This window comes from Phoca vitulina, unplaced genomic scaffold, assembly GCF_004348235.1.
Source record: "Phoca vitulina isolate PV1807 unplaced genomic scaffold, GSC_HSeal_1.0 scaffold20, whole genome shotgun sequence".
In the NCBI taxonomy this organism is placed as follows: Eukaryota; Metazoa; Chordata; class Mammalia; order Carnivora; family Phocidae; genus Phoca; species Phoca vitulina.
Genome location: NW_022589723.1, coordinates 18,524,516 through 18,548,787, shown reverse-complemented (window position 1 = coordinate 18,548,787; position 24,272 = coordinate 18,524,516). Strand labels below are relative to the sequence as shown.

The window sequence follows — 24,272 nt, the reverse complement described above, 5'->3', positions numbered from 1 at the left end:
AGATTTTTTCATGTTTTACTGATCAGTTATGTGTATATGTGTGTGTGTGTGTGTGTGTGTGTATGCAAATATTTTCTCTACTTGATATTCTGCATACCCCTTCCTTCCTCCCTGACTTGTGCCTTAATTTGGGTCCCCATCACACCTCCCCCAAATTACTGCAACACTTTCCTGAGTGCTCCTCCGGCTCCTGGTCTGCTAGTTTATGCAACCAGACTCGATTCTTCAGTCTGAGTGGTAAGTTTATTATACAAATCTGATCATGCCACTCTCCTGCTTAAAATATTTCAATGGCTTCCTATTGCTTTCAGGGTGAAAACCAAGCAGGCTTGCATGACCCACACAGGGTGTCCCACGATCCAACCCCTTCCTGCTCTCTCTAGCCTAGTTCTCCCCCCTCCACACCTGTACCTTATATCCCTTCTTCTAGCTTCTGGGAGGTGCCTGCTCTTTCCCTGTTTCATGCCATTGCAGCACTCATTTCTCTGCCTTTTTTCCCTGTCTGGTTAGCTTTAATTCATTTTTCAGAACCCACCTCTTTGTTTCCTCTGGTGGGCTTTCCTCTCTCCTGACACCACCTCCCTGGGAGGGTTAGTTGTCCTAACTATGTGCTCCCACTGCAACTGTGTTACCCATCCTGGTGTACATTCCATTATTTTATAATTGCCTTTTACCTGTCTGTCTCCTTGCCAGTCCGTGAGCTCCTTGAAGACAGGTCTACATCTTCCTCAACATTATGTTCTCAAAACTTAATGCCAACCTGGCATACAGTAGACATTCAATACATTTTTGTATGACTGAGTAAATATGTGATGAAATACTCTTGCTATACTTTTTTTCTGAGACTCCTTTCCTGACCACAGAATTAATTCATTTATTTAGGAGGGGGAATAATCAAAGTAAATCAAAGTAATCAAAATGCCACCAGTCTTCTCCCAAAGGCCCTTTCTCCCTGTTTCACAAGAGGACCCAAGCCTGAGTGTCCAAGAAGACACTGAAAAGGGGCCAAAGTTTCAGGGCCAGTCAGTCAGCTCTAAAGGGTGCCTTGTTGGGTCCCTTCCCCTTTCTGTTTGCCATTGCTTGATTCATGCTAAGTTTGGGGTGGGGTCCTATGTGCTGCAGCTGGAGCCTCCTGATATAGTACTTCAGAGTGTCTTATGGTGGACCAAAAACTGTGATAGCCAAGAGCCCGGCACGCTGAAGTGGGGAATCAGAGGACAGAAGGCAATACAGGGCAAAGACATTACTCAGACTTGAATGGGAATGGTTAGTCAGAACTCTTCAGAGAAACAGAACAGAAGTATCCCATCCTATTGGCTGTATATAGTTATGTATATAGGATGTATACATAGCTAAATATAGATTTTATATCTATATAATAAGGAATCGGCTTAAGGTTTTTATGGAGGCTGACAGGATGAATTAGCAAGGTGGAGACCTAGGAGATCTAATGTTGTGGTTCCAGTCTGAATGCTAGCAGCCTTCGGACCCAGAAAGAGCCAATGTTTCAGTGTGAGTCTGAAGGCAGGAAAAAGCTGATATCCCAGTTTAAGGCAATCTAAGGAATTCTCTTACTCTCTTACTCTAGGAGGATCAGCCTTTTTGTTCTATTCAGGCCTTCAACTAATTGGATGAGGACCACCCACATTAGAGGGTCCAATCTCCTTTACTCAGTCTATAAATTTAAATGTTAATCCCATCCAAAAACACACTCACAGAAATACTCAGAATAATATTTGACCAAATAACTGGGCACCCCATAGCTCGCAGGCTGACACAAAAATTTTTTTTAAAAGATCTTATTTATTTATTTGAGAGAGAAACGGCGAGAGCACAAGTGGGGGAAAGGGCAGAGGAAAGGAAGAGGGATAAGCAGACTCCCGCTGAGCAGGGAGCCTGATGCAGGGCTCTAATCCCAGGACCCCCGAGATCATGACCTGAGCAGAAGTCAGACACCTAACCGACTGAGCCACCCAGGTGCCCCAACACACAAAATTAACCACCTCAGGAGGCAAAAGGGTGAGCAGGTTATCTCTACCGCCAGCTGTTAGAAGATGCATATAAACTACACACACACACACACACACCACACAATCACACACCTGCCCTCTAATATAGGCTTCCCAGAAAGGGTAGTTTCACTCCCTAAGAGGCATTTTTGGAAATTTATGGAGGCATTTGTCACCATCACAATTTGTTACAATGATGGGGGGGTGCCACTGGATGGGGGCATCAGATGTTCTGCCGTGGTCAGGACAGTCTCTACCACAAGGTACTGTCAGCATGACTTTCAAACGTCCCACTAGATGTTTATGTCCATGAAAACCCTGTTTGTAATTATCTGGGTCTAGCATCCAACTCCATTTTACATATAGACATGAAGGAGTTTTTCAATTTTAACAGGAACTGAATTTTTCTAGGAATGAAAAATTGAGTGAAGGTGGCACATTTTGTTCAGGACTTTACTAAGGGTTGTTCCCCAGTATCCCCATGATTCTGGAAAATCATGTAATGAATAGCAATGCCAATCAGTATTTGAGTGGCCCTTAAAATACATGTGGATCTGTGCATTTCTAAATATTGCATTCATGGTGATTCTGCACAGAAGTGCAAACATCTAACTACTCATTAGGTCTTCCAGTGTAGCTGTGTACACATTTTTTCCAGGTACTGAAATACTTAATATTTTACTATAAAATTACTTTTCTTTGCTCTTTGATTATAACAGCGAGTGCATTATTTATAATTTTTTTTAAATTATGGATTTTGGAGGGAAAATTCTGTGTGTAGGCAGATTGTGTTATTTATGGTTTTCATTTGAGCACAACAAAGGGAGAGTTAAAAATTATTTGTTATAAAAAGAGGCACTGGATCTAACATGGCTGAGAGCCACTATTCTAAATGAACCGTGCCTCTGAACAGATGCTCATCTATCTGTCAGGCCCAAGCCTGGCCCCAAAGGGCCTGCATGTGGCGAGGAGGCTAGGTTCCCAATAATCTTATCTTCCATTTTGGGGAAACTTCAGAGATGAATGAGTCCTGGGGCGCCTGGCTGGCTCTCTCAGTGGAATATGTGACTCTTAATCTCAGGGTTGTGGGTTCAAGCCCCATGTTGGGTGTAGAGATTACTTAAAAATAAAATCTTAAAAAAAAAGAAGAAATTAACAAGTCTCTAAGCAACTGGTTAATGTCACCGAGTGTCACTGAGATATCTCTTTGTTCAATCAAGCGCTGGAAAGATCAAGAGGGCTTTGTGTCTACCTTCCAGGGGCTTACAGACCCTGCCTCCTCCATGAAGGCTGCCTGGATCAGGTCCCCCTTGAGGAAGCTCTCTCTCCCCCCTCCTCTGCTCTGCCTACAAGTGCTCCACCTCAAATTCTTTTCATGAGTTCATTTCTTATCTCCTCAAATGGACTGTAAATTCCTTGAGAAGAGAGGTTGGTGTGTCCCATGTCCTGAGGTGCTCATTAAGAATGTTGAAAGAATGAATGAATGAATGAACAAATTAGTGAATGAATGGATGAATGAATAAGTGAATGCATGATTTGGGGGAGTCTAACAGATGGCTCTACCAATATAATGCCAATATCTTTGGAAGTCAAATAGAGGGGACTGTTTATACCCAGCCAGCTGGCCAGCTGAACTCCCAGTGATGCCTTGGGCTTTAATCAGAAATTTAATTAGCCCTGGCACCTGATTCTGGAAGAAATGGAGAACAATGATGAGCACAAGCAGGAGAGAGCTAGGCTGTTAACCAGCCTGACATACGGTGCCATGTATCACCCACTGGCTTTCATTTAGGGCTGGACTAAGTCCTAAGTTACTTTATTTCTAAATGTTAGATGTGTTTATTCTCTTTCCTGATGCTAGATAATTAAGACCTTTTATTGACTGCCTGAAACCAAAAGTATGTGGTACTTTGGAATGTTTCGGGGTGTATACAAAGTAGTTGCAGATGTAGCAAGTAGAGGTGACACAGTTCTGGATAGGAGTTCAAAACACTGGGCTTGATCCCTGACATTTTCCACCAACTAGCTGTGTGGCAATGGACAAGCCAGTTGATATTTCCAGGTTGAAAAGTCTATGAATCAACAAAGTGCAGTACATGACTACTTAAATGAATTACACAGTGATTCATTGGCAGAGGTAGATATACCATGAAACTAAGGATGTTCACACTTTAAGGCCCTTCATTGCACACTGGCCTCTTCCCGAGACCCTGTGCTTCATTTTGTCAGATAGTATTATTACCCCAAACCTGGGTGTCCGATTAAAGCTTCTTCCAGGTTCAAAATTCTATGTTTCTGGCCAATGGGCTTGAGGAAGGGCATTTTCTTCTCCAGTTTTATAACTTGCTATTTTTGAGAGTCAAGGACAGTGCGGCGTCATAGGTACATTGTTGCTTTCTTTAGGTACTTGGCATGATTTTGGATGGTTCCGATAAAGAAAATAAAAACACTGAGTGAGAGGCTAGATCTGTGGGATTTACTAGTAAAATATTTAAACTCGAGCCACCTTCTATATTCTATTGTAGTTGAGAATTCTACCAGCAAAATTCTTTGACTGTAAGGTCCATGTCTCGTTCCTATTAATTTTGCTCAAGTCCCATTTCTTGTTGTCCGGGAGACCTAAAATTTGACTTAAATATTGCAGAGGCACTTCTCTTCCTTCATTTTCCTAGAAGAGCTTTGACCCTGGCATCTTGGAAGCCATCGCTGGGAGGTGCAGGTGAACTATGAATTGAGTTGATAGTGTTCAGTAAAACAGGTCTTTACTGTGTGGCAACCTGATTCAGACACCTACACTAACCGAACTGGGAAAACTGGGGGTACTCAGGAAGTCTCTTCATTATTTGCCGGGTGAACATGAGGGGCAAGCCCCAAGGTTAAGTGTCACGCTGCTAGCCCAAGAGGACAGAGCAGAGATGGCAGACGGTGGAGGAGGTGAATATCCTCAGGCCAAGGTCCTTACAATGGAAGCTTTCTTCTGTGTCTCCTTGGTCCTCACAACCTCTTGCCCTGCCAGCAACAAGCATCCAAAGGGCCTCCATCCTCAGTGGCTTTCCAGAACCACTGTAAGTGTCTTACCCTGGAGCAACTTGCTTTCAGCACTCACCCCAACAAGCAGAGTTGATGTTGGCTCAGGAATTCTCTTACTTTGTTTTTCTTGTTACTGGCATTTTATTCCTTTTCGTGGAGAGGGGAGCAAGAACGCCTTTCTTTCGTTTATTCTTCCTGGTGATTTTCACCAAAAATGAGGTTACGGTTCCACTTCTGCCTTCAATTTGTGTCAAACACAAGCCCCAGCATTCTGTTATTGTTCTTGTCTTTAACCTTGTTTTCCCAATATAGAATCACTTCTTCCTTGGTATTATGACCCGGTAGGAGGCCCACAGCTGACAGTAAAAACTCCAGATCAGTGGACGGCTTAAGTGGAGTTCAGTTCACATTTACTCTGCCTGTCTGAAATTTGCATTTCCACTTATGCTTCTTCTCATTTAAATTTCATTTCCATCTATTTGTTTGTTAATTGGATTTAGATTGGTGTTTAGTTTTGAACCAGCTTTGAACTTGCCTTTTTATTTTTTTGGCTCATAATTATCTTTTAGTTTATATTATTTTACTGTTAAGTTCTCAACCGTCCACGAACACAGTTCTAACCCAGCTCTGCTCAGCGTGTGACCTTGTTCCCCAGCATGCATTACCTAATTTCATCATACAGGGGCTTAATAAACATGATGGTTCCCCTCTTTGCAATGTTCTAGTGTCCTTTGAATTGGCTTTGTTTTTATTCATTCTTATTTCTATGTTCGTATTTTTAGACCAATTCCCAAACTTACTTGGGAATACATTGTTAACATATAAGCCTAATGGTAATTAGGAATAGCTAGAATAATTCCCATCAAGTTAGGACTTCATAAATATTAATCTTTGGAAGGGATGAGAAATGCCTACATTTAAATAAGGAGAGTGTCAACTCTGTTGGGGCTGGAGGGCTGTCCCCCACTGAGGAATATGTGGGAATAGCCCCATTCCATGTGCTGCCTGATTGTAAAATAGCACCATGCATGTCATTGCCCAGTCTTCAAGGGGACTGAGAGATGTTGGGAATAGTGTCAAAAAGGGACACATTTTTTTTTTTTAAAGATTTATTTATTTATTTATTTGAGAGAGAGAGAGAATGAGAGAGAGCAAGCACATGAGAGGGGGGAGGGTCAGAGGGAGAAGCAGACTCCCTGCCGAGCAGGGAGCCCGATGCGGGACTCGATCCAGGGACTCCAGGACCATGACCTGAGCCGAAGGCAGTCGCTTAACCAACTGAGCCACCCAGGCGCCCAAAAAGGGACACATTTTTGTGCAGGTTTTTTTAAAAAAAAGCATGACCCTCATGTCTCCTGATTTTGTCCACCATGCAGACCCTCCTCTTTCCCACCCTGCACGCCCATCTTCTGTTGTCCTGTTGCAGAGTGTGTCAGAAACCCTGCGGTTTCAGAGACTTGGAGCGCTTCATCTAGGGGGCAGGGGAAAATCCACATACAAAAACAATATTCAAAATCCCTGCGCTGATTAGGAGTTGGGGAGGGGATGAAGTGTGGGGAAGGCTGGAAGGGAACATGCCAGCATCTTTCTCTCCCTCCTTCTGCTCTCAGGGTAGTGGGAGTGAGTAGTGGAGCTAAGAAGGAGATGACTAGGGGTGGGGAGCAGGGCATGGGCATGGGGGCTCTATGCTGAACTGTACAATTTGCAAGCACTTTTCTGTTATCTCATGGGGGTAGGTCAGTAGCTCCAGGGCCATTTTATAGTTCTAGAAATTGGATTTTAGGGTGGTTAAACAAATTTCCCCAGAGTATACATTTGTAAAAGAAAGGGCAGAGCCACACCCAAATCCAAAAATCTGGTATTGGAAAGCTCCCATGCCATAAAACATCTTCCTCTCTTGGTTCATCTTTGATGCCTCAAGTTCTACTCTTTAATTTCTTTGGGAAATTAATGGATTTTTTTCTCCTATAGGACATCTGCATTTAATTCTTTAGGAAGCATTACGTCTCAGTGTGAATCAGTCAGTTGGCTCCTTCCCACCTGAGAGCAGCTTCCTACAGAAGGAGCTTCTCAGCAGGCAGGGAAGGAGAGGGCTGGAGAGGGCCGGGCACGGTAGGCACTCATAGGCCACCCAAGAGCCCAAACTCTTGCAGTGGTGATGGCATGGTGGTAGGGGTGTGGAGAGAGGTCCAAAGAAGGTGGCCCAGGAGACCACTGGAAGAGAATGCAGGAAGAAGGCAGAAAGTCAATTTCTTTCTTTTTACTGGGCCAGCTAAGTAAGGCCTGTCCAGGACCCTTGTGGTTCCAGCAGTCATTTGGTACAAAAGAAAACACTGAATTCCTTGGAGCCATTATTGAGGCTTGAAAGCTTGGAGCCTCTGTGTTAGCAGCAGTCTGGGAACAGTTCAGCCAGAAGTGGGATATGTTCCCTGCAGACCCATAATTTTAGGAGCTACATTGTTTCCTAATGGGATCACTGGTTCTGGACTCAATGGTGCTGAAAAGGAGCCCCTTTCAGCAGGAGAGAAACTTAGAGGTGCTACAATCAGCAACTGAGACTGACAGGGATAGGGACTTGCCCAAGGCCACACAGTGAGTTAGCTTGGCCCAAAGTTGTTGCAATCAAGTGCACTTGAAAAACCCTAATGGCAGAGGTTGGGGAGGGAAAACATTTTGTCAAGCATTAGATTATGAGAAGTTCTCAGCAGGTTCTCTACACTTCCAGAAGTTTAAAAATGTGATGGCTGAAGGGGGCCTTGTGGATAGCTTTAAGCATTTTGGTGGTATTACTGACATTTGATTATTTCCACTTGGCTTTTACTATTTGGATGGTTAACAGCAGCAGCAACAAACTCTTCTGTAAAACTTACCTCTAAATGCCAAAGCAGTTTTTCTAAAAATAGTATACAAAAAGAGAAAGGTGTTTGCATAAAGTAGCTCTCTATTAATTTCCCTTTGTGCTTCCGCGTGGCTCAGAGAAAGCCCCCGCTTGTTCTCCACTCACTCTTTAGAAGATCAGGGAAGAACACTGGACCTTGCAATTACGCCTCCTTCCTCTGAAGAGGTCAGGGCCCTCAAAACTCACCCATGAGTCCCCCACTGTGAGGCAGGAAGGTGCCCACAGGGCTCCCCTCAGTCTACTTCAAGTGCAGGAAGTGGCCCCTTCACCTGCGCAGCCCAGCTCTGGCTGGTGGTGGCCGGAACACCACCTTCCCGCCTCTCACACAAGGGGAGGAGTTTGCTCCCTGACAGTTTCGGCTCTCAGGAATTTCATTTATCAGGTTTTTTTCCTCAACAGCATTTCTCTCCATTTAGTTCATAGGATGTTGATGGGTTTCTCTTCCTTTGGCTCTTCCATGGGGGTCTAGGCCTCCCCCTTCCCAGGACAGAGTCCAGCCTGCCTGCATACTCTTTCATAGGCCAGAGGTTGAGTCCCTATTGCTGTCCATGTGCTCTACTTACATCTGTTCAATTCAGTAGATGTTCACTGAGGATGGACTCTGGAGCAGGTCTAGAGCACATGGCAATGGAAACGTCTGCCATCTAACCTTGTGGAGCCTATAGACCAGTAAGGGAGACAGCTTTGGGGACAGAAAGGGATATAGCTGAAAGGGACCTTAGGAGTGGGGTTGAGGAAAGAGGAGGGATGATGTAGATTCCATGTCTCCCCAAACTAAGGTATTTCTTGGGCTTGTTGGGGCCACAGAGAGCTTCAAGAATTTCTATGGTTCCCAAATGGAGCATCTGGGAGTGTCTGTCCCTCTGTCCTTCCTACTCACCTGGCACCTGAACATGTACTGTTTTGTGTTCAACTGTTGCTGTGTCTCTGAGTTCTTGCCTCAACCAGATGACATGCCTTTTCAGGGCAGCGCCACAGAATCCCATCTGCTTTCCCCAGGGCTGAGGTGGAAGCAGGTGCTCCACAGGTACTTGTGCTGGGGAAAATCAAGCAGCTGGGCTGGGAGTAGGCTTCATGGACAGTGGAGGCCCCAGGGGCTTGACTGCCTTCCCTTGGTCCCCTTCTCCCCATTGTGTGGCTCTTGAGGACTGATTTGGTGCCAGACTTAAGGCCAACAGCTCAATGATGTGCTGTTCGCAGTGTGCAGAGGACAGAGCCATAAACAGGGATGGTGCCATGGAGTGTGCCTCCTCCCAGAGAGGAAAGAGCATCAGACAGGGAGACCTGGGTGCAGATCCCAGGCCCTCCAGTGCCTACTCACTTGAGTCTCCACGTCTGTAAAAGGGGAAAATGACCTTTACCTCCTATTGTTGTGAAGATTAAAAGTTAATGTGTGTGATAAAATCGCTAACATTTGAATGTTGAAGGGATTTCCCAACTATGATCTCATTTGAACCTCATCGTAGGGCAAGCATTATCATTTCCATTTCACAGATGAAAAACTTGGGGGTGAGAGAGTATAAATGACCCAGTAGAGATCACACCACAATTAAGAGGTAGAGCTTGGCCTTGCACCCAGCTGGACTTTGGCCACCATCTGTTACCATGTAAAAGGACAGCTGACACATTGTACAGTGTTATACAGGGTTTCAAAGTCCTTTCATGTCCACCAACTGCTGATGCTTCCTGGGGGGACATATGTCAAGTGTTACCATATATGAAACATCTAGGGCATAATTTTAATGAGAATGTTGCAGTCAAGGAAGCAGTGAGCCTTTGGTAATCGTGTGGATCCAACTGCATAACTGGCCATCACTTTTGGGTGACAATGGCAGATTATGAGGATTGTATAAGAACCACCGATAAGAATTTCTACAAGGTGTAATGACAAGCTCTGGTGAGATAGTTTGACTACACTACAATGCATGAAAGTGTTTGTAAGAATTGTGCTTCTGCATCTGACAGAATCTGCTTATATCTTCAGAAAATTTTGTTATGAACAAATTTGAATTACTCTTTCATGTCTGATTTCAGATGCTCTAAGTATTGCATCTGAGAATAGGAATGTTGATTATAGTGTTTACAAGGAAATGGATGAATATTCTATCAATAACTATTCAAATCTGCTAGACTTAGGCTAAGCCTAATATATCTAGTTAAAACAAGGGAAACATATTCCATCTTCAGCCTGATTAGCAAGAGTGTGTGAGGTGAGAGTCAGGCTGAGCTTGGAAAGGAAGAGTGTTTTTCCAATAGGAAGGGAGGTTGCACAAGAATGGGATGGCCTGGTGATGACCCAGGGCAAAACCTGACAAAGCAGTTGGTCTCTGTTGGGCAGAGAATACAGAGGGGACAGGGGCCCATCAGTCAGCTTCAGCTCTGCAGGCTACATCTCAGGGTGTTTCCTATGGAAGTTCCAGAAGAAAACCAGTGTGGTCAGCTTAGGGGTTTGTGGTTTGTGTTGGAACACTGGACATACCACATTACTGGAAAGATGCACACTAGATAACCAGCAAAATAAAACGCAACTTTCCAAATGTTGGCAATGATAGGAGATTCAGTTCCAATGACCAGTTGTTTATTGAATGAATGTCAGTGCAAATCATAACAAATGCATTTTAACCATGACAGCCACAGGAAGGACACAAAGAATGTAGTGTCCCTGATTCCATGAAACAGCTCACTGGAAACTGTGAATTCTAGAACCTAGAATGGGAGGACTCTGACACCCTTGCCACATGACCAACCAAGACAAAGAACCCTGGGAGGCTTGAGGCTACAAAGATCTGGGCATCTGTGGGTCTACCTCCCCAGGAGATCCCTCACCCATGTGAGGGTCACATGTAGGGCATGGGTGATAGGATTATTGGATAGGACGCTGACTCCTGACTGCAGGTGGAATGCACACAGTGGGAATCTGGTACTGGTCAACCTATCAAACTAGGTAAGTCTTTGGTGTCTGAGTAGTAATAGACTATTCCATGCTTTGGCAGGGATTGAGAAGACATTAGAATGTGGGCTAAGAACACAGCTTGGTTGAACAAATGTGGCTTTGAACTTCAACTCTGCCATCAACTGAGTGACTCTGGGTAGGTGGTTTCATTTCTTAGAGCCTCAGTTTCTTCATCTTTGTTGTAAAATAGGCGTGGTATTATAACTTTCTTGTTAAACTATTGAAGGTAGTAAATTAGATAATGTGTACAGAGTGCCCAACACTGTGCCTGACACATGGGCACTTACCACATAGCAAAGCAGCACCCTGGCCCCTGTAGCCTCATGGGGGTGGCTAAGCAAGAGGCTGAGGAAGGGTCCCTCTGACTTCAAGGTAGGTCTGGATCCTAAACTTCTAACAACCCCCCCAAAGCTTCCTCTTAAAGGTGTGGGGGTATGAGGAGGGGCACAGTCTAGTTCCCTGGCTGTGTCAAAGTGCAAAACCTCCATTCCTACTCTTTTTGCCCCAGATTCTGTCAAGGACACCAGACTATGGGATGGCACTGGCACAAGTGTCAGTAGAATTGAGATCGGCTCTGGCTCTGCAGCTTACTGGCTGGATGACCTTAAACAAGTCCTGTAATCTGCCAAGGCCTGGGTTTCTTCATTCGCAAATTGGAGGCAAGCTTATCTGCTGTTTGCCCATCACTGGGTCAAGTTCAATGTCATTAGCCTGGCATTTAGCTCCTTCCATAATATTCCCTGGTCTCATCTCATAAAATCCTCTTCATGTCCACACAGCCCGGCCAGGCCAAACCTTTCTCAGCATTTCCTTCATACCAGACAGAGCCTTCCTGCCCAACTCTTTGTGTATCTAAATCCTATATACCTTTATATCCCCTGCAACATCTAGCACAGGGTCTTGAATAAAATAGATGATTATTTTATCAATTAGGGTTAGGTTTACATGTGACTAGAAAACTAAAATAACAGTAGTTTAAGGAACATAGAAATTATTTCTCTCTTATGGCAAAGAGGTCCAATAGAAAATAACCCAGGGCTGGGATGGTGGCTCCAGGTGTCAGGGACCCAACTCCTTCTGTCCTGCTGCTACACCATTCTTAGCCCATCACCTCATGGTCCACTATGGCTGCCAAGTTCCAGGCAACTTGTTCACATTCAGCCAGCAGAAAGGAGAGGACAAGGAAGGCAAAGAGTGTATTCTCCCCCTTTAGAGAGGCTTTACGTGGGTGCTACACATGACATTTCTGCTCAAATTTTATCTTTTAGAACTTAGTCACATGATCATTCTAGCTACAAGGGAGGCTGGGGAATATGGTTTTTAACTGGGCATATTGCCATTTCTAATAAATTGATAGGCAAGAGGGGAATAATGGATATTGATATACCCATATAGCTGCCTCTGCCACAGTTACTTTAAGAATTAAAAATATGAAAACTCACTACCAAGTTTAAAGCCTCATATAATATGTATAATTATAAAAACACTTACCTTATTTGTAATGATATGGGTATCCTGATCTTTAGGCTGGAAACAGCCCGATTCCTCCTCACCTCTGGTGGGAATGTGGTGACATGTTTATTAATGAATGATAACTCAGAGCTATATGTGAAGATAAACTATCAGTCCTTTTCCTTACCACATTTTACCAATGAGGAAACTGAATTCCAGGGGCTAAGTGACTTGTCTGTGGTCATAGAGCTATTGAATGAAAGAGCCAGGATGAGAACTTGAATTTCTGGACTCCATCAAGGCTTTTTCCAGCTCCTCCTTGATGAGTGGTCCATTCAGCTTCTGAAGGCCTTGAATTTTGTGGGTCTTCCTGCTCATCTAGCACCCCTGGGAGTAGATCTAGGTCACCATGTTGTCAGCTGCATTCCTGTCAGCATGTAGTTCAAAAAGCCTTCAGTCTGGGAAAGGGAAACACCAAGAAATAGAGGAGCATTCTATTTAAATGAGGGCATTACTTTTTTTCCCTCTGTACCTAGAATACACAGGCCTCTGAATCAGGCACTGGAGAGAGATACAGAGAAGCACATAAATTTTATTGCCCTTGAAGGTTTGGATGTATAGATTCTTTTCATTCATTTATTAAAAAATTATTTCTTGAGCATCTGTGAAAGGTAGACACTGGGCCCAGCACTGGGTATGCAACAATAAACTGTGCAGATATGTTTTCTGTTCTGAAATTGCTTATAGTCTACTGGGGGACAAATACCAGTATAAAACAATACTATAAAATGGAATTAAAAGTATGGCGATGGGGAGGGGACAAGGTACTCTGGGTAGGTCACCGAGACTGGGGTGTGTGTTGGGGAGCCGGCAGGTGTCAAGGCTTAGTGGATGAGAGAACATTGAACTGGAGACCGGAAGACTGAATATGTGTAGGTGAATCAAGTGCTGTGTGAGAGGCATGGTGGGTGGGAAGGAAGAAGAATCCGGATAGAATGTCCAGGAGAGTGTGTGTGTGAGGAGCTAATAAGGATTTATCATGACCAGAATGTGGCAGGCCTGTGATAATGGTGGAAGGGGTTGGGGGGAGGGGAATGTTAAGAAACGTGACTGCAAATGTGGGCAGGGACCAGTAAATGAAGGCCTTTGAAAAGTCTGTTGGAAAGTTTATATTTTCTCTTGAGGCTAGTGGGATAAAGGGCTTGAGGCAGATTTGTATTTTACTTTTTTATATATTCTTAAGATTTTATTTGTCAGAGAGAGAGAGAGAGCGAGCACAAGCAGGTGGGAGAGGCAGGCAGAGGGAGAAGTGGGCTCCCCGCCGAGCAGGGAGCCCGATGTGGGACTCGATCCCAGGACCCTGAGATCATGACCTGAGCGGAAGGCAGGTGTTTAACCGACTGAGCCACCCAGGCATCTCGAGACAGATTTATATTTTAGAAACAGTCCTCTGGGCTCAGGGTGGAGAATGAATTGGAAGGGTTGATCCAGATGCAAGAGACTTCTCAGGAGGCTGCTGCAGTAATGGTGGCCTGAACCAGAGAATGACCCTGAGAGGTAAAGAGAAGTTGATGGATTTAAGATAATTTTGATAGGTACAACCAACAGGCTTTGATGACTAGCTGGAAGAAAGAAATGAGAAAGATGGAGGAAACCAATATTTATGAAGAAAAAAATTAAAAGTACCAAAGACAGATGCTAACAAACAAAACCATAGAATAAGAGCTATCCAGAAAGAAAATGGTGGCATGATCATGTGTTCTGAGGAAGGGATAATTTCTGTGGGCTAGAAAGATTTTGGAGGGCTTCCCAGAAGAGTTAGGACTGGTGCTGGGCCTTTTACATGGATGGGACTTGGGTGAGTGGAGAGGACATTCCAGGCTGCACAATGATGCAAGTAAGATTATTGAGACAGAACAGTGTGTGATTTGTTTAGCAGATGGTTTGGTCATGGTTTTTGGGGGGAGATATACTGAAACCTGGTTCTCCAGGGTGTGCAACTAAAACTTGCTGAAGGGAGGGACTGGGAAGACAATCCCATTGCTCTCCCAGACTGGTTCAGAGTTGTGTACCCCAAGGCCACTTGTGTTGGAACCTCAAGAGGTCTGTGAACCACTAGACAGCCCAGCATGACCAAAATCCTATAGATCCCAGTTTCCACTAGGAAAAAACAAAACAAAACAAAACAAAACAAAAAGTCTTCCTTCCCCAAAAGGAATGTTTTTATGTTTGTGAATCTTCTGCAGTGACCTGGGTCCTCATGTTGAGAGCTACTGCCCTAGGGTGTTACTACCCTATTTCTAGGCCTCTGCAGAGCCCTGTCTGGCAGCTTGTACTGAGGCCTGTGAACCCATCAGGGAAACTGCCTGAACCCAACACTGTGGAAAATATAGCTGTATGTGTGGGTACGTGGGGCAGCCCCTCTGGTCCTGGGGTGTGAATTCTTGCCAGACACCATCCCCTGTCTGAGCACCCTGCACCACATCTCTAGGTACTGGCCCAGCCTGTATACTGATGGCATCTTGGTCCCACCTTCTTTGGCTCAAAACCCACTGTTGTCTCCTGCTTTGACCCAGCACTGGCCCTAGGTAAGGTAAATACTGATAATCTCTAATTTACCAGCAGCACCACTTAAGGTCCTAGTGCTATGCTGGACTCTTTACTATATCATCTCTAACACTCAGAAACCTCTTGCAAAGCATGTTATTATCCCAATTTTACCAAAGAAGAAACTGAGGGATATTAAAAGACTGTCCAAGCCCACCCAGCTTACCTGTCCTCTGTCCTATATATCCTGTATGTGAGTCAGGGAAGTCCCTGAGATAATTGTGGCAGATATTACATTTTATCCTCACAATGACCTTATCAAGATAAAGACTATTCTCTTTTTATAAATGAAATACTTATCCCAAGGTTACATAGCCAGGAAGTAGCAGAGGCAGGATCCAAACCTAAGTCTGCTAGCAAAGCCTCCTCTCTCCACCTCTTCAGGTACCTAAGCCAGGTGAGGGTTGAACCTCCTTTCCTGAATCAAGTTTCCAATGCCCAAGTAGGAAAGCACAGTGATTCAGGAAAATAGTTATAGTGAGGTCATGTACCCCAGTCCCAACCCACTCTTGTGTGATCCTTTTGAGGTTTTTATAGATGGGAAAATAGAGATCCAGAGATGAACAAGGGCTTCATATGACACCATCTACCATTCTGTTTTCTCAGTTCCTTCTGCCCATTCCATGCCACATGGACATGGCCCTAGCTGCTCCTCCCCCCTTACCCCCCAGCCTCCTGTTCAAAGGCCAAGACTACTCAGCTTTGATTCAGGTTGAATGAGTCATTAAGGGTAAAACAAAGAAGTCCTACTCCCTTGCTAGATGAAATGAACCCGCCCACCTTTTGACATCTTTTTGTTCTGAAATGATGGTATGCAATGACTCAGAATACTCAAAGGGACTACTTTGTATTTTTCTTGAAAACGAAGGGACAACGTGTGAATAAATGAGCTGAAATTGGCTTATGAAGGGAGGGAAGGACGACCTCCGGGCACATCAATGCAGAGTGGAGGCTGAATGAATGTGCAAGAATGGGAGGGAGGAGCAATTCCTCAGGGGAGAGAAGAGCAGAGAGGAAGCCCGTGTGGGGGCCAAGCAGCAAAGCCCTTCAAGGCCCCTCAATGGCAAAACCTGAAGAAGCAACCACCAATTCCCAAGCCTACTTGACTCAAAGACAAGCACATTCTCAAGCAGCTGGAAGGAGGAGAGGAAAGACATTTTCAAAAGAGCTTGTGTATAATATCAGAGAGCCTCTCCATGCCAAGTAGCCTGGCTAGTGGCAATGAGGGACTGGGAGAGGGACAGAGTGTATTGGAGCCAACTCTTTTTTTTTTTTTTTAAAGAGTTTATTTATTTGACAGAGAGAGACACAGTGAGAGAGGAAACACAAGCAGGGGGAGTGGGAGAGGGAGAAGCAGGCTTCCCCGCGGAGCAGGGAGCCCGATGTGGGGCTCGATCCCAGGACCCTGGGATCATGACCTGAGCCGAAGGCAGACGCTTAACGACTGAGCCACCCAGGCGCCCCTGGAGCCAACTCTTAACACTGTGTTCCTCTTGGGAGGAATGATCTGAAGGATCTAATGTACTACACCTGCCTTAAAATGTGGAGTAACTGGCCTCTTGCCCAGTAGCTGCAGGTCACAGCTTGGCTCTGGGCATTGCTTAGGGCCTCTGGTTCCTGGTGGTGGCAAAAGAGGACAGAATTGGAAGCCACAGAGTTGGCACGTTCTCAAGCTTAGTACTAGATAGCCTGGGGTAAAAATCTCAACCTCTCTCAGACTGTTTCCTCTGAGGAAACAGGAGGTGATTGCTACAGCCTATTGCAGAGGTTGGTGGTTGGGAGGATGAAATGAGATTATGCATGAAAGAGAACTGTTCTGTTCACTTTAAGATGCTATGTAAGTGGTAGTTATTGTGTTTACAGACACAGACTTAACCTATTCTGACAAGACTTGACATCAAACTAGGAATCTGAGGCCATAGGGGCATTCCATTCCATTCCTTAGCTTCTGAGAAACATAAGATTGGAAATGCATTTATGGGGAGTGAAAAGTTTTCTGACAGCTTCCTTTCCTTTGCAATGAATTCCAGGCTTCCCATGGTGCTCAAACAGCTCTGTAGGAAGCTGTTGGGGAAAGCCAACCTCCATTCTGGTTGCTACGAAACTTCATTTTTGGTTCTGTTCTGTGAGCATCTCCATTTCAGTCATTTGCACCATTACAAAGGGTGAAAAGACTTGGCAGGAAAGCGGTTTCTTGCTTCATAGCATTAGGTTTTGATAATGTTATAATTTTGAACAGAAAAGTTCACAGAAGAGCTGATAATGGGTGATATTTTAGAGCTGGAAGGAAATTAGAAAATCATGTAGTTCAACCCTGAGATTTTCTAGATGAGGACCTGAGGCCCAGGCAGGGGAACTGCTATGTGAAGAATATAAGGGGAGTCCTCATTTTTTCTCTTTTCTCTTGCCACTTTATCCAGAGGTACAGATTTACAGGGATTTTCGGTGCCCGACCTGCTGCTATGGGGATGGCAATGTAGTTTGGAAGCTGCATCTGGCCTTGCGACTGAGCTGAGAGAGAAAATATATGAGAACAAAAACTAAAAAAAAAAAAAAAAAAAAAAGAATTTTCCCCACACACTCTGGCTGCAAGGGCCCCTTTTCCAAGTCATTTGTCCAGGAAGATGGGCTGGTTCCTACGGTTGTTGCTGTCTATGACTGCTGTGCAGTTTCATGAGTCAGCTCACCCTCAGGTCAAAGCCAGGAGAAAATTTCTAAGAAACTCACTGCCACCATGTTGGTCATGTATTGAGTTTTTCTTTCCCCAATCTACTTGCTTTTACTTACTTTTCAGAGTCCTTAATTAATTGCTTTGTGTGTTTATATTTTGTTCAGAGTGTTTAGTTGTAAATCACTGTGAGAGAGAGTACCGTGTCCCTCCTCCATTTGGTTGGACCTGGAAGTCTAGCCACACACTTAGAATCCATCTCTTTTGGTTGGTGCTCCCCTAGGACTTACTGGCAGAGGCCCACTGATAGAAACTATTGTATTTAGGAATCCTATATCCCCTGGTCTGATGGTGCCAGGTCCCAGGAGTCTACGGCTCCAAGTTTTCTGCCTTACTTGGGTTGATACTTGATATAGATGTTCATTCAACAAAGGTGTATTGAATGTCCCTATGTGCTATATCTTGGAGCTACAAAAATGGCTATAACATCATCCCTGCCCTTAATGAGCTCAAAGTTCAGTGAAATAACAGAAATTTGGACTAGAAATTTGAGATCCAAGCTTGAAATCTTTCTTAAGGTCTCTTGTGTGCCTCAGAACGGCAACACATTGTTAGAGAGCATTTCCCAGCCTGATTCTGGGGCATTCCCTTTCTAGAAAACAACTATCAAAGATTGTCTCTCTCTTCTGAGGAGAACCAATAGCAAATCACTTTTACAAAACAGTATATAAAGTACTACTTTTAGTTTTGTAAACTCTACAAAATGCCAAGATTACTCCATGTAATACTCTTCTTGCCTAATAGTCTTAGAGAATAGAGTCAGGTTTGGGGCTCCAGAACTCAAAAGGGAAATTAAGACATTTGAGGGTATCCAGAGTAGCACTTGAAATGGAAAAAAAAGGATGAAATCTGATATTTAAAAAAAAATGAGTTGAAGGAGCTGAGGCCATTTGCCAAGGACAAAGTTCTTCATAAGGAAGATTACTCCCCCAGGCCATCTCTGCTATCTTTTCTCTTTGAAAGCACTTACCTTCTCTTTTTTTTTTTTTTTTTTTTTTTAGGGTAGGCATATGTTCAGCTTTTTTTTTATTATGTTAATCACCACACATCATTAGTTTTTGATATAGTGTTCCATGATTCATTGTTTGTGCTTACCTTCTCTTTCTACATCAAAGTAATGTCGGTGTGTTGAATCTGGGAAAGGAGATAAAAAGCGGGAGAAAGAATAAGGGTCAGCCATTTAGCTATCACAAGTAGATGCCATGTATCAGCAAGTGTGTTCTGTGTATTAGTTATCTTACCATCCTCATGACAATCCAGCACACCTTTGTGATAAGCTTTGTGATTCCTACACGGTTGACAGGGAGACAGACTCAAGGGTGATGTGATTTTCTCAGGGTCGTGACAAGGAAAATGTAGACTAGAACCTAGGTATCCTGAGTACAGGTTCTGTTTTCTCCTCTGCACCAGCCTTAAGACTTTGGGGTGACTGTTTTCCCTTCTCACACCACTAGAGCCACAGAGGTTTTCTGTGTGACATATGGGTCATTCTGAGGATTTGGGGGAAGAAATACCAATAGAGGGATCTGAGGGCTCACAAGAAAGAGAGAGAGAAAGTCCACTGAGAAGCCAAACCACAGGTTCCCCAGACCTGTATCTCCTTGGAGTATAATTCAAGCAAGTTCTTATCTCCCTCTCTCAAAAATAAATTCAGAAACTGACCATGAGACAAAGAAAGGAAGGGTGAGGTAAGGGTGGGATCATTTTCCAGGACCTCTTCTTCTGACCATGAAAGTGATTTGGGGATGGAGGAGGGACTGCTTGGTGGGGAGTAGTAGCAGCAGGGTGGTGGGATCATCCCTAGTTCCCACTGAAGTTCTCAATTAGTCATGAGCTGATTCTCTAAAAACGTCACTGTAAGCTCACATACAATTATATTTCTCTGCAAAGAGAAAGGAAGGTTGCCTGAGACCACTCGTCCCCACCAAACAAGCTGGGTCTTGACCAAAATCTTTGAAGGTTTGTGATATCAATAAATTCCCTAGAGAGGTATCACATTTTTTTTGGATTTGTCTGTATATTATATTTTGAATGTCATCTTCCCATCTCCTTTCCCCCTGCCCTGGTTGGGACCTTATCACTTTTGCCATAAACTCCCAATAGGCTCTCTGCCACCAATCCAAACAAACACAACTGACCACGGGTCTTCATGAAATATTTTCTTTTGTTGGATCCAAAAGACTTCAGTGGCTTTCCGTTGCATATAGGAAAAGCCTAGACTCAGTAATATTTTCCCAACATCTCCCCTACTTCCTTTGACATGAATCCTAACTTCAACTGATTTACTTATTGCTACACAAATATGTCTAGACTCTTCCAAGCTTCCCAACTTTTTCCTGCCTTACGCCAGCCCTCCCCTTTTCAGTCCTTACCACTGATGGGAGATCACTCCTCCTCCAAAGATGGGCTGGTCACCTGGACTCTAGGCAATTCTTCCTTCCCCTGCAATTATACCGTTGATTATCTGGACTCCTTGTGCCACATATAATCATCCTGTATTGTTAATTGTCTTTAAATGCCTGTAATTTGCTTCCACCTGTGGATGTGACAGCACTATGCCATACTTTTCTCACAGAATAGGCACTTGATATTCTATTGCACAATTTACTAGAGCTTTAAAATTTCGTATGAAGATAATTTTGTCATTAAAAATGGTGTATTATTTTCAGTGAAGACTTAGCGTCCTTGAGATGGTAGAAGAAAAAGAGATGGAGGGATTTCTTTTTTAAAGCTATTTGTTCTTCCTATGTATAATATTGTATAACCTCTGATTATTTCCAGTGTTAAAGAAATAGTCCCTCTGGACCTTCTAAAATGATTCAAACATTGAAATGATTCACCAGTGTGACCCAAATTTTTTTAAAAGAAGAAGAAAAATCAAATATTGGCTCCTTTGAAGGGAAAAATAAACTGGCTATACTTTGATTTTTTTCAATATTTTGAAGGAATTGAAATGCACCACAAAATGCAAGAGTTTGCTTTTGCATCTTTGGTAGCAAGTAACAACATGAAAGAAAGTTCTAGAAAACAACTAAATTTCAGGAAGAAACTTGTCAAGTTTCATGGTACAAAAATGAAGTATTTGCCTTTGAACGAAACACATTTTTGACATCTCCCCAGTATATAAACATCATCTCTGGATTATCTCCTTTCCACCATTCTCTTCTTGGGCAGGAAAAGTCATAGAGCCTCAGCCCGCACCACTCACCTGACCATTCCTCTTGAGAAAGAAAGAGTCATGGGTTCAGTTCCTATCACAGGGATCCTTAGGAAGTAGGCAGGGATTTTTTGCCTGACTTTATACTTCAGCACCTCTCACTGACTGACCAGCTGACCAGAATGCTTCTTGCTCCCCAGCTTCTCATAGGGCTCTAGATCTTACCTCCTCCGTCTTCAACATTTACTCCTTCTTTACCCACTGAACTAGTTTTCTGTTGCTACATAACAAATTACCACAAACTTAGAAGCTTAAGACAGCATAAATTTATTATCCCACGTGGGTCTGGGCACAGGTATGGGATAGCTGCTCAGGGTCTCACCAGGCTGGAATCAAGGTGTTAGCCAAGGTTGCAATCTCACTTGAGGCTTAGGGTTTTCTTCCAAGCTCACTGCTTGTTCAATTCATTTCCAGCTCCTAGAGGTCACATGCTGTTCCTAGCCATGTGGTTCTCTCCACAACATGGCAGATTGCTTCCTCAAGGTCAATAGGAGAGCCTCTTTTCTGCTTGGAATCACTCTGACTTCTGGGAAGACCTGTACCCTTTTAAAAAGGTCACCTGCTGGGGCGCCTGGGTGGCTCAGTTGGTTAAGCGACTGCCTTCGGCTCAGGTCATGATCCTGGAGTCCCAGGATCGAGTCCCACATCAGGCTCCCTGCTTGGCGGGGAGTCTGCTTCTCCCTCTGACCCTCCCCCCCCCATGCTCTCTCTCTCTCAAATAAATAAATAAAATCTTTAAAAAAATAAAAAAAATAAAATAAAAAATAAAAAGGTCACCTGCTTAGTTCAGGCCCAAGATAATCATCCTTTTAATTAATTTAAAGTCAACTGATTAGGGACCTTGATTACGTTTATAAAACCCCTTTTACCATATAAGGTAACATAATCACAGGTGTGAAATTATATCTTCACAAATCCTACTCACTCTCATGGGGAGAGGGTTCTACAGAGGGCTGCAATCTTGGGGACCTGAATTCCACCTACTCTAGAATTAATTATAGTAGAATTAGAATTCCACTTACTATATCTTAGAATTCCACCTACTATATCTACCCCCTCATGTCAGTCCATGGGGCTCAGTCTTCCATTTAACAGTTTGGCAGAATAGGTCCCAGGTAAGTCCCTTCATCATTCCTGAGCCCTTCTCTTGATGTAGCTTCCTGGCTCTTCTCTCTGGGTCTCCACCCCCAGATCTTCTCCCATTGCCTCCTCCCCAGTATACCTGATGAATTAATGCAAGTGTCCCCTCCTTTATGACCCTCTTCCCTTATTTATTCCCTACCCTCTTCCACCAAGCAAAATTAGGAGCTCTCTGTGCTCCCTAACACCCTGTATAAGCCTCTGGGCCAGTAGTAATCTGCTTTACTGTCACCTTGGTGTAGCTGCCTCTCCTTTTGGCTCTTGAGTCTCTTTAGGGAAGGGATCTATCATGTCCATTTCTATCATCTCAGAGCAAACGTGCAGTAAAAGGCACATACTAGGTGCTTAGTAAAGGTTGGAGAAAGAATGGAAAGCCTAACAACAGTCCAGCAGAAAGTATGTAGGGACTCAGGGGACATTGTCAGCTGGCTCAGAGCATGGGGGTATGAAGACAACAGTGGAGGGCAGTGAGCAGTACCTAGTGCTTCATGTGTCAAGTTCATAGTGTCTGACTTTGGTTCTGAGACAATCTGAAGCATATGACTATGTTTTCCATTCATCCCTGCTTGCTGAATTTTTCTTAGACATATAACATAGGCCATGACCTTACAGTTCTTTTCTGAGGAATCTTCCAAAATCCAAAATTTTCCTTCTGAAGAGTTGATACTCACAGGTTATGTCCTACATTGAAAGGAAGAAAAGCAGTCATTTGGAGTAGTAAACTTTTTTTAAAAAGATTTTATTTATTTGACAGAGAGAGAGAGCACAAGCAAGGGGAACAGCAGAGGGAGAGAGAAAAATAGGCTCTCTGCTGAGCAGGGAGCCCAATGCAGGGCTCCATCCCAGGATCCCGGGATCATGACCTGAGCCGAAGGCAGATGCTTAACCCACTGAGCCACCCAGGTGCCCTGTAAACTATCTATTTTGAATTGCAATCCTAGAGCTCACCTTATAGAGTTTCTGTGCATTTATCTTCTTAAAAAATAAATTTTAGGGGCACCTGGATGGCTCAGTTGTTTAAGCGGGTCATGGGTCATGAGAAAGAGCCCCACCTGGGGCTCCATGCTTAGCAGGGAGTCTGCTTGATGATTCTCTCCCACCGCCCCTCCCCCCACTTGCATGCTCTCTCTCCAAAATAAATAATCTTTACAAATAAATAAATTATAAAAACTTGAATATTATGCTGAGAATTTTCTCTTAAAAGAGACACAGAGGCAATGCCATGTCACTGAGAATTTCACAGTTTATGATTATCTTATAAGACTTTCTAAGAGAGATAACTCCAATCATCTCCAATCTACTTTTCTTTCTTTAAAAAATACAAATTAAACTATGGAAGTAATATTTGGAAAATGTAAAGAAAATAGACATTCTCCATAATCTCACCACCCCCTGAAAACCACTATTAACATGATTTGGTTTGGAAAAAAATAGGGAGAGAGTTTTACTCCTGGAAAGGACAGCTGTCTCCATTCAATACTTTGCAGCAAACGTTAGCCTTAGTGATACTGGGTGGAGGAGAAGCACAAGTCATGTAAAGGTGATTTTATTTGGCAAGATTTACTTCCTGGCTAGCACCTAAACGGAGATGAATAGGGAGAAAGCAGTGGTTTCCATAAACCCCTAAGACAAGGAATGCACTATGCAAATCCAGCACCAGGGAGAGCGCCAAGTGGGAACTTCAACTCAATGTTTATGGAGCCTTCCATATGTCTTCCAACCCAGAAAAACAGCAAAAATGTTAATTTTTTAAATCATTAAGTAGATACAATGTCAATATTTAATTTAAGCAAAGTTGCCTTTAGAGCACACTTAAGGTTTCTAATAACTTCTCTGTCCCCCATCCTGTATTTTTCCCCCATGGCATTGTATTTCTGAACTTTTCTGCTGCAGAGCTCAGAGGTACTAAAAGCACTATCTACCACCACTATCACCATCACCTCTCCCACCCCATCTTTTCATTTGAACACCCCCTGCATGCTGCACCCTGCCCTTTCCTTTGCACTTGCTGCTTTGCAGGATCCATGCACTCCCTGTGACCCTGGGCCCTACCTATCTACTCACAGCCTGGGATCTTCAGGCTCCTAGGGGACATTTCCTCTTACTGACCTACCAACAACTCAAAGTTGAATTTGTCATCATGTCTCTCTTCAACTTGGACTCTCTCTCCCCTCTCGCTGCTTCCTGCCATCTAACCAACTCCATTTGTCAGTCTTTTAGGAGAGCCCTCTCTTCAG

General features: G+C 43.8%; 1 protein-coding gene across 5 annotated transcripts in view; it reads left to right on the top strand.

Annotated features, from left to right (window-relative positions):
* The window catches only part of LOC116640812 (aromatase), a 129,440-nt gene that overhangs the window by 16,054 nt on the left and 89,114 nt on the right, over positions 1-24,272 (top strand). Inside the window, exon 1 of one of the 5 annotated variants that reach the window (XM_032418074.1) lies at positions 7,968-10,882. The exons of the other annotated variants lie outside the window; for them this stretch is intronic. The gene's annotated coding sequence lies outside the window, so the exon portion shown is untranslated. Of the gene's footprint in view, positions 1-7,967; positions 10,883-24,272 lie in introns of those variants that run through there. 5 annotated transcript variants of the gene reach the window in all.